The 12,111-nt window shown below is 26.0% G+C and overlaps 1 pseudogene; it reads right to left on the bottom strand.

Annotated features, from left to right (window-relative positions):
- Window positions 1-8,485: 8,485 nt before the first annotated feature.
- LOC112598231 lies at window positions 8,486-9,280 on the bottom strand (annotated as a pseudogene).
- Window positions 9,281-12,111: the final 2,831 nt, after the last annotated feature.

Raw genomic sequence — 12,111 nt, forward strand, 5'->3', positions numbered from 1 at the left:
AGTATAGGTTTCTATGGAGAGGAGACAATTGTCAACATTTTATTGTAGTAGTAAAGGATCTGTTTTGTTCCCTGATCTAAGCTTTAATTTATTGTGTTGGTATTACATGTATTTATATAATTTTAAGCCATTATGATACAATATTAATTTTCTGTGGATGACTAAGAATTTTGTGTTACGTTATTTTTAGACAAAATAGAATGGAAATTATTTTTATTTTGATACTTCCAAAAATGTATTCTAAATTATGCTATTGTCGGGCTGTACATAATACATAAAATGTTCAATCAACGTCTATGCCAGACGCATCCTTTCAGTAAGTAAAGTAACATTCAATCCAATCGAGAGAGGGGGATCTGATGTTTCATATTTCTATTAATATTGGTAAATTTTTTAAGTTTTTTTTTAACAAATACAAAATTATTCCCTACCTTAATGTGACCTTTAAACGTCACTAGTTTGTACTGTTAGACATCGACAACAGTCTTACTATTATTATTATCATGATTTTGAAATATTTTATTTCTAACAGTAACATATCAATCGATCGATTAAACAATGATGTTATGAGAATATTGTCAAAACAAATTTGAAATGTCCATTTTAAATAAATATGGTTAAAAATCTTGGGGCAGACTAGAAATATCTACATGTATTTCTATTTCCAACGTATCTAGTATCTACCGATTTATTACATAAATCGATAAGAATTCTAAAAACAGAACTGAATTTGTTGTCAAGTCTACTTGTGATCGATGTTTTCATATTTTTGATTTTAACTTCTCCAAAAATGTAAAAATGCCAATTTTTTAATTACTTTTTTTTTATATTTATCTATAACGTTTTTAAGATTTTGAGGTATACCTAAACCTAATATCAAAATATGGGAAAGTCGATCTCAAGAAGATTTGACGACAAGTTTAAATATGTTTTAAAAATTCTTATCACTTCATCGTATCAATCAGTATGTAGAAATAGAACACGTCAATCATAATCCTATTTTGCGCATGAGCTAGACAAAAACAGAAAATTACCGCTTTCAATAATCCCCATGACATAATTTATTATACTGACAAAGTTAAGTTAAGAACTATTTGGGATAAGAGCTGCTTAAAGCTAAGCCTCGCCAATTTACGCCTGCGATCTATATAAATAATGAAATAGAGTAAATTTTAAAAATTGGAACATAACATGTGATGTAGATATTCAATTTTACGATTTGCGCGCCTAATCATTCAAATTTAAGAATTTGAAACAATGAAACGTTTTCAGAATTCTTATCGCATCATCATAAATAGATTGGTTCGTTTGAACACCAATATATCTCATATATTATTTAGGTTGTATCACTTGTATAGTTGTATCATAGACAAGGACAGCAAATCATCACTTGTAATCCGCTTAAATGGAATTCTGTGTTTGTATCATACTAACGCTTATAATAATCTAATACTGACTAGTATAGCTCCCGTAGCGGCTTCGAAACGCACTCTCTGTGCTTCGCTGTGGTGTTTTATTTGTGAAATAATAATAAACGAATCATTTAAAATAGTCACGTTGGTCGTCGCTTACGTTATAAAAAAGAAAAATGGCAAATAAGCAAATTTACCTACCACCGTCACAGCTATACCGTTCCGTTTGTAGATACAGCTAAATATAAAATCGCCAAACACAACACTAGCTGTGTTATTTGACCGTCGTTGGTCTCCAGTATGCAGAGAAGAGAACGCTTTTAAAAAATTATAAATACAATATTAGGTAAGTGTTATCCTACTATCTATATGAATGTATCACATACCTATGACCGCATATGTGGACTTTTATAGATTCTAACCCTAGCGCATCGCGACAATGGTCTCGTTTTTTAATTTAATTATTGATTGATGATGGTGAATTTATAAAACTTTACAAAAGTAAAAGATAAGCTACGGTACTAGAAAATCAAGTTCAAAATAATCGGTAGGGGGTCAGTCTCTCATGCCACTCTTTTGTAGTTTTGTGACGAAACTAGCATTTAGCAGTCGAGGGAAGTCCTGCGAGGTAAATAAGCATAACCCATAAGATCAAAAGTGGAAGGAGGGTCATCGACATTAAAAATAATTTTTAATAAATCGAATGTAATTTATAAACGACAAAATATTAAATAATTATACATTTTTCATTTTACAGTAAACACGTATAATAATCCATAAATATGTACACCTGTATTTAGAAACGAATAGGTACTTTTAAAAAATTACCAATTATCATTATTTATAAATCTTATTTGTTTAATATTTTTAATACATAACTATGTAGATCTTTGAATCTATTCTGAAATGTAGATACGTGGTCGACCTTATGTACGTTTTAATTGTCCTCGTAGAAGAAGAACCAATATTTTATGTTGTTGTAATGTCATCGTGTAGACTTTACTTGTGCTTCACTATGATTGCTTCTGCGAAAACTGAAATAATCAATAACCATATACCTACATTAAAATATCAATACATATATAATTTAAGTGTAATGATTAATTATTATACACACAAAACTCGTGACAAAAATGTTATTGTTATTTTTTTTTGTCAAGCATATCATGGTCTAAAAATTGTGGAAAGGGGAAATTTGCCTACTAGGCTCCTAGTTACCTCGTTCACTCACTCCACTTATTTATCTATAGAAATAATTATAATATGTAAAAGTATATAGCTTGAAGTTTTTATTAATTCACCAAAAAAAAATATATCTAGAGTGTAAGGCAATTTACCTACGGACATTTTTTATCGTCTCAGCTATTTTCGTCTATGTAAAGAATCCCCACCTTCTCTATATTAAAAGAAATAAATAAATTAAGTATCTCATAATTTTTTCCGTTGAAATGTGTTGAAGCATTAAACAAAACAAATTATAATCAGTACTTCCTCGTTATGCTTAATGAAACATACATAATTTATATACTATAAATAAAAATACGAATTAAACAAATAATATAAATAGAAATTTTAATAATTAGTTTAAAAGTTTGTAAGAACTTGACATCTAAACATTTTGATCAGGTATTCTGTGAAATAATCCAGAAATTAAATTCATTAGTTAATATTCAATTGTTTAAAAATCCAAATGGATATGGTCGATATAGATACAACAAAAAAATAAATTAGTATAAAAAAAGAAAACTATACGTTTAAAGACTTGAAAAATGTATCATTTATATATATATTGAATTATTTAACCATTTTTTTTAAAGTTAAATTTTTGAAGATTTGCAAGTAATTAGTTTTAAACATGATTTTTTATTTATATTTATATTATATTTATCAAAATACTTTGAAATTTATTTTGATTTATTTAATTAATTTCAAATTAAAATAGCGGGCAAGTGGGTACCGCTCTGCTGTACATTATGGGGTGGGGTGAACCTCGGACTAGGGTAGGTTAAATTTGAATGCAATGATAGGTGTCATTGTATACGAAAAACGATTCTGAACGAAGATGATTTGTCAGTCTAGGATATATTATATTTAAATATTGTCATACATTCTATTTTTAAACAAATATTTTATTTTTCAATTAGGACGCATTTGCAAAAGTCATGATTAATCAATTAATTATTAATTTTTATGAATTATAGCTACAAAATAGTTTGCAAATATTCATGGTTTTGACGAATTTTTGTCAATATTTGAACTTCAAATGCTAATAAAAAGAAATTGTGACTAACAATTTTTAATTTTTTTTAGCTACAATAAGAACAACTCATAAGGAGCCTTGTATTAAATTTTCAAAATTTTTTGGTCATCTAACATTTTTTTATCGACACTTCAAAAAAAAATGCTCATAAAAAATCGATAATTTCAGTGGTCTATAAATAACTCAAAAAAGTCAACATTTTTTGAAAATTAAACTGTATATAGATAACACTAACATAAACATTTGGTAAAAATTTGAAGTTTTTACAGTGATTAGTTTTTGAATTACAACCATATAAAAAAATCGATTTGATCAAAAACTGGTTTTGCGTAAAAATTCCCGTTTTTCCATCATTTTTTTTTTTGTTTTTCTCGATTTTTTTTGAAAACTGTTTACCTCTATAATGCACCAAGAATATTCACTTTGTCATCGGAAACCATCCCCTAAGTTTGAAATTGAAGCATTATTTCGACTACTTATGCTGTACACAAAAAAAAAAACACACATCATTGTAAAATCAATGCATTCATCACTCCGTTCAGTTTACCATCAGGAGAGTTTACAATCGCCCAAATTTTATTTTTTATCAATAAAAGTAAAAATTTGAAAGCTTTTATTACACTTGGAAAACACAACTTATAATTTTTCGTACACGTACTATCTATCTAACACCCATATAAGTTATAGATTTTAATTAGTCTTTGTAATAATTTGAAGTATATCTTATGGTTAACATAATATTAATTATTAATATGATTATAATTTACATTATTATATACTTTTGTACATAATATACTATATTATGTAGTTGTATTCTTTTAACCGTTATTTATTTATTCGTTGTAATTTGTACTTCGTAAAAATTTTATTTTTAATTCTTAATGTACAAGTAAATCAATTGCAAAATTGATAACCATTTCTTGAATCAGTTTTGTCTAAAAGTATCGCCTACTATTTTATTTAAAAAATGGAAATCAGAATGTTCCGAAAATGTCTTACAGAAAAATATTGTATTATACGGGCTAATCCGAAATAATTATATAACTAGTCAAGAAGGAATAATTATACTATCATTTGACAATTAATTAGTACTAGTTGTTAGTGGAATTTCCGATTTTCTGAAAATTTTCAAAAAGATATCAAAAAACATCTGGAAGTTCCGTATAAGTTATAAAATCAAATTCCATTTAAATAGACTGTTTTGTAGTAATAATTAGAAAAATAATAATTTAAATTTAGCCAAATCATTAATTTTAATATTTTGTAGATGATTAAAAGGAATTCCTAATTATTAATTACCCTGACCTGTTATAGCTCCATACAGCACTTCGACCCGTGTGGTTTATTTTAGTTATTTATTACTTATTAGTGATTACACAGTACATACAATATATTTCATAATTATATTTTACACGTCAGTTAATATTTTCTAACAATTCTAACCATGCCTGCCAATAATAATTCTTATATTACAATTAATGAATGCATAACACTATTGAATTACACAATTCACAATAAGTTGATAGTTTGAATCCTAGTTGTTAAGATTTTAATACAAATAAATATTTGCTTAAAATTAATAAGATTTTAAAATTCTATCAACAGAACCCAATGCGTGATACGAATTTTTTATATAGGAATCTCATATTCATTATTTAATAGTAGATATATTTATTATTTTTCTAAATAATATTAGTATGGTTACTATGATTGATAATCAGTATATAACTAAATATTTTACTAATATTGCAACATGCAGGTACATTGCAAGATAGGTAAAAATAAATAAATGTATAACAATCCCAGCTATCAATATGTGTGTATAGTTATAATAGTATTACAAATTCATTTGTTTATACATTTTTGAATAATTTATTATTTTTTTGTAAACACAAAAAATAAACATCTGAAAGCACAATTTACACTTTTCCACACGATTTGTTTGTACGGGTTACACATCAACACGTGTATTAGTATAATAGTATTATTGTATGGTGTAAGTATACAATATGATATTATAAAATACTTAAAACATAAACGAAATGATTAGCAATATAATCTTCTTTGCGGATAACATTTGTTTCATGATTCAATACAGCAGGCGACAGATTTATAAATGAATTAAAAAATAATCCCAATCGTTATTGATAAACTAACAAGTTGTAAATACGTATAGGTTGTAATAATATAAATAAATTAAATGTATGTTTTCAGACGGATTCAAACTACAATTTTATTGTAATCGAAGTACAATGCAACTAAAATTTCAGAATTTAGTTCACAATAGGTTTAAAAAAAAAAAAAAAAAAAAGAAATATATACAAATATTTTGTTTCTCATGCAGATTAGAAAAAAAATTGGGTTAATCGAGAATTCGAGAAAAGAATAAATAAAGTGTTATGAGACTATCCTAAGGACTTTGCTTTGTCAATACTCGATGGCTATAGTATTTTGTAACTTATATCAGGTATAGAATGATGTATAACTTCTATCAATCACTGCGTGCATGCCAATATTACCTAATGTTTACTCCAAACCTAATGAACATTGATTTTATTTATATTTAATTATTTATTTACTATACTTCATTTATTTTGATTGAAATTTTATAAATATATGTTTATATTTATTTGTTTTGACAATAATTTAATAATGTTTTATCGAGCGGCTAGCACACTAAGTTAATTTTTACGTTATTATTATGTTACTGCAGTTACTACTGTCTACTGTTATATCTTTCTAAAACTCTACTTACATTGTTCCGATATCAATTCTTTTTTTTTACGTATTAGTAACTATCAACATATTATACAGCATGATTTTAAAGAATAACTAAAATAAGACGTATATATTTAACCAAATGTTTAATTTGAGTTTTGATTCAGCTGTATATATCACTAAATTTATTTTATGATATGCTATTAAAGTAATTTATTTTATTATTGTTATAACCAATACCTAGTTGATTTAATTTTTATAGAAAACACGGAATTCAATAAATAATAAGTAATTATCTAATTATTATAATAATACATATATATATATATTATATTTATACCATTATATTATTGTAACTAAATTTTGAGTTAATGCTATCTTATCGCAAAACAGAGTGAATAGAATTACAATATTAATAGATAATATCTTAAAATTAATCTACATAATATGTAAATATTATTTTAAAAATGTCATTACAAAATATTTGTAAAACTCCAGCAGAAATAAAATGAATGTATCAAAACTCTATCCCACCGGCCACCACACATATGGCGAGTAAATCAAAAAACTCTACTAATTGTATACAAGTATTATCTTGTATTAAATTTTCAAACATTTCTATTAGTATTCACGGGAAAAAAGCTAAACAAAATTAAAGACTGAAAATATTTATAAATAGCCAAAAAGAGTTAAAATATTAAAAAAATAAATATTACTTTCATAGTTGTGTGTAAGAAATGTTAACAATATAATCATTAAAATGTTTGTTTATCAACCTTGGATATCAAAAAGTTGACCGTCTTCAGTTTGAATTGTTTTTTCATCGTATACAAATTTATCATTGAATTCAAATTACATCCATTACAGTGCCTACTCAATGACGATGTATACTATCAACTCTAACTAAAGCAAACCGGTTAGGTAGTAGGTACTTAATTTTAAGTTGAGCGACAATTTAATATTGTGTGTGTTTGTATGTGTAGTATGTGTAGTGTGTACACGATATTATATAGTAGGCAAATGCTTTTGACTTGGTACTACGTCGCACCGCAAGTGTTTTTTCCGTCTTACACACGTATGACATAGTACATTTTTGTTCAACAGATTCAATAGTGTGCTTTTAGTTTTGAAATTAGAGTGAATTGATCATATTCAAACTTTTAGGTAAGAACATTATCTGTATTCTCTCGTTGGTTTTTACGAGATTTTGATTTTTAAATAAGTTATGAGTATAAAAAATATAAATATTTTAAAATGATCATAATTCACTCAAAAATTAAAATATCGTAAAAAACCAACGAAAAAACATTGATAATATTCTTATCTAAAAGTTTGATAATAGGTCTGCAGTTCACTCTAATATCAAAACTAAAAGCACACTATTGAATCCCAGGAATGAAAATTTACCATGTCATACGTGTGCAAGACGGAGATAAAATATGAGGGTGCAACATCCTCTTAAGTTAATTAAGTAGAAAATATTTAGGTATTTTTTTTTTTAAGTTTTTGAAGTTGAAATGTTGACAGAATTAGTCGAAATTATAAACATTTGTAAATTATTTCATAGTTAAGCTATAAGCACATGCTTATTGGGGTTGTTTGTAAATTGTATTTTAAAATATTATCTTTTTTTATAGTATGGACCAAAAATTAAGGAATCTTGTATTATACGATTTCCATAATTTTAATTATTTTCTTTAACCTCGGAACTATTGGAGGATTTATTTAAATTTTACCTGGATTAATTCCTCAAACTCTTAGTGTCTTTTATCGTTTTTTTTCAACGTGAATCACTTATTATCAATTTTATGAGCAGTACTAAATTGTACTAAGCTTATAAATCGATTACATTTTAGTTTTTTTCTGTAGATACATAACATATTGAACATTTGAACCAAAAATAGAATACAATAGATATCGTCGTATTGGTAGATAATAGGTATATTGAACCACAGTTTTAAAATGTGTATTTTTTTTTTTTTATTATTAATATTAAGCCACAATAACATAGATTATTGGCTGATGTTAAATTTTACATATGAAGATAAAAAGGAGGGATATTTATACAATTCAAGCTTAGGGAGTGAAGGGGTGTTTAGATTAGGTTATATAGTTAAGTTAATTTAAAAAAAATAAATATCTTCTGAGTGTTGTCCGGATCAGGGCCAAGAGCTTCATAGAGATTATCAGCTAGTTTGAGGTTGGCTCTAACATCGTTGTGTTCACGACAGAAGCATATGATGTGTTTGACTGTAGGTGTTTCGCCGCATGAGAGACAGGGTTCGGGATTCGTTTTGGACATTAGGTGTTTGTGGGTTAACCATGTGTGACCAATTCTAAGTCTATTAAGAATTACTTCTTGACGCCTGGGAAGTGGAGTGGTTGGCCATGGGAGAATGCTAGGTTTGATTTCATTTAGTTTAGTACGTTGGGTTGACCAAGAGTGTTGCCAATTTTTTAGAATGTAATCAGCAATGGAGTGTTTTGATTCTTGTAGGGTATGTGAGCCGATGATTAGAGAGTGAGGAGATGAGATGGGCTGTTTGGCATATGTGTCTGCTATCTCATTTCCAGGTATGCCGATATGACTAGGTATCTATATCATGGAGATAGTCTGTGCGTTGGTTTGAAGATATGATATATGGTTCTGAATTTTTTGTGATATGCTATTAGGTTGGAAGTGATTTTGGATGCTTGTGAGTGTACTAAGGGAATCGCTTAGTATAATGGATTTGTTTATTGAGTCTTGTTTTATAATATCTAGTGCATGGGAGATAGCCAAGGCTTCGGCCGTATAGATTGAGCAATAGTCAGGGAGCTTGAGCATTCGTCTGGTTTCACCGAATATAACTGCAGCGCCTACGCCGGCGTCTGTTTTGGATCCATCCGTGAAAAGAAAGTGTGGTTAGGTGCACTTGGCCTTAATTTCTTGAGGATAATTGGACTTTTGAACCTTGCTATTATTAACAATTTGTTATTATAAATATAGAAATTGTTTTAAAATTAATGTTGTAATTATAACATGCACCGATCATGTTAATCCGGCTTCTCACGACTGGCAAAATAATTGTTTCTACTGTATACCAAAAACAACTTTTAAAACAACCGAGTAATTTAGATATAAATTGTCACTGACGATTGCAAATTTATTAAGCAGGTATATAAAAGTATAATGACTATTTCGTTGACTTGTAATACATTTACCGACTATGTTTAGCCGTTTGGGATTTTGGGAAATGCGCTATTGATAAATTATTGTACAAGTGAAGTGTTTTTATGGCTTAGTAATGGCGTATATTTGGCAAGTATTTCATACTTTTTAAGCCATTTGATGGAGTAAACTGAATGGTACACACTACACAGTGTGTTTTAATTCATATTTTCCTATGTACTTGTGTTCCCTAATGAAGCAATTTATAAATTTTTTTTTTTTAATTTATCTTTTAGGTGTAAATATAATAATGAAATAAATAAAAATAATTTTTATCATAGAAAGTTGCCACTTATAAAGATTGGTGAAAGAGTGAAAAAATGATAATGAATATGTATCTATAATTATTTTTATATATCACTGTACATGTCAATGTCAAATAATAATAATTTATAACTTTATAAGTTATATAACAATTATAGCTCTATGTCTTTATTTTATTTACCTCTAATATATCAATGACGTACCCGGGGAAGGGGCTAAGGTGGTTTCAGTTCCCTATTGACCTCGTTATAATATATATTTTTTTTAAAACTAGTATCACTATACAGTATTGAAAACTTGAAACATAAAAAACATAATCTAATATAATATTGAGCAATGAGCATGCCTTACTCAATTGATCAATAAATCAGAATATGTTAAGTGTTTTATATAAAATTAAAGAAACATGTAAAATTGAATATTATTAAACGTGATAATAGTTTATAATTCGTTAAAATTTCATTATTATCAAACTAAATTTCACAAGATGTGTGTCCACAGTAGGTACTCCGCTTTTCTAAACTTTAAAATATACACTTAAAATGTTACAACTAATTAACTACTAGTTCGAAATTTGATTTTTAAACAATTCTCTGAAAAATATTATACTTCTAAAATATAAAATTAAAAATGAATATTGTTATAAAAAAAATAATAATAATAATAAAAACTATTTTTTTTAGTATAAAATATTTTTCGAAATTATAAATGTCCTACAAAATAAAAATTATTATTTTTATTATAATTAAATTATTTTCTAAAAAAAGTACCCAGAATAATGCAATTATAAATAAATAAATATGAAAAAAACTTTGAACTTCCTTATTATCATTTAATATATTTATAGCATCCCCCCTCACCATAGAAAATTTCTAGGTACATCACTCTGTAATATATAATTAATGTATATGAATTTTATTTTATTAAATTCACCAAAAAATAATTTTGACATGAATATAATATAAATGCATCAGATATTTATGTAATAATAATTATTATCACCCGTTTTTCACATCAAATACGTACTCATACATTGAAGCGCATAATATAATATTTTTTGTATGGTTGTAGTATGTTTCAGTTATTGTATTGTAATATCAATACATTTAAAATTTAAATTTGAACTTTGAACGGAATACCATCCGTTTTTTTGTTTCATTATTATTTGTTTTTAATAATAATGTATTTGTTATTTAACTGATATTTGTTGGTAACTCTTAAAAAATGTTTAGATAACTTTTAACACAAAGTCTCTGTAATTTAATAAATACACAATATATATTATTAATTATTATCAAAACATAATTTCAATAAAGTAGCTGTTAAAAATACAAACTTTATGATAACAATTATGTAAAGTTATGTCAATTGATCTATAAAATACTTTTGAAACCATATTTTGTTTTAAATGTTTTAGTTATTACATTAACCATTTACCGAAACCGCATGTAATCATATTTTTTCTGCGGTAAATAATATTATAAGTTTTGTTATAGTCATTTTTCATTATCGGTCTATTAAAACTATGATAAACATTAAAGTATATTAAAATGATAATTTATCAAAATTTAACACATTATTATGTATACAAAATTAAAAATATATCGAATAAAATTAATATCCTTTTAAATAATGCTCGTCATATTATATATCAACCACTGTGGCGGCTATAAATAGCGAATTATTTCCCTTAATTATTTCTACTTTAAAATATTTTTTAATTTATGATTTTTAACAATTTTTATTTACAATAGAATAATTTATAATATTAATCTAATTTCTTAAAAATATATCTTAACATCACCAAATAGTTATCTGATTAACTCTGAAGTGAACATTAAATTTGAAAAATATTATCGTGCATTATAATAATACCTATAACATGGGTTTTTTTTTATTATGTAAAATTACAATTAACATTTAAACAAATATTATGTAAACTTTAAGTGAATGCATGATATTTTTTCCAAGGTTTTTTTTAGAAAAAGCCCAATGTGAAATAGTACTATGTATAAAGCCCGGAAATTCATGCATTTACATATTTTGTCGAGCTTAGAAATAACTAGTTGGATAAAATAAACATATGTATCATTATACTACATCAAGTAAATAATTACGTTCTATTTTCACTATCTTTTCAATAACAATTTTTAGTTCAACGCCAATTACTAACATAATATAAACTAATAATAAATTAAATATTTTAGAAAATCAATACATTTTAAAAATTACACAACGAATTCTAT

Source organism: Melanaphis sacchari, unplaced genomic scaffold (genome assembly GCF_002803265.2).
Source record: "Melanaphis sacchari strain LSU unplaced genomic scaffold, SCAv2.0 Contig45_pilon_pilon, whole genome shotgun sequence".
NCBI classification, from domain to species: domain Eukaryota; kingdom Metazoa; phylum Arthropoda; class Insecta; order Hemiptera; family Aphididae; genus Melanaphis; species Melanaphis sacchari.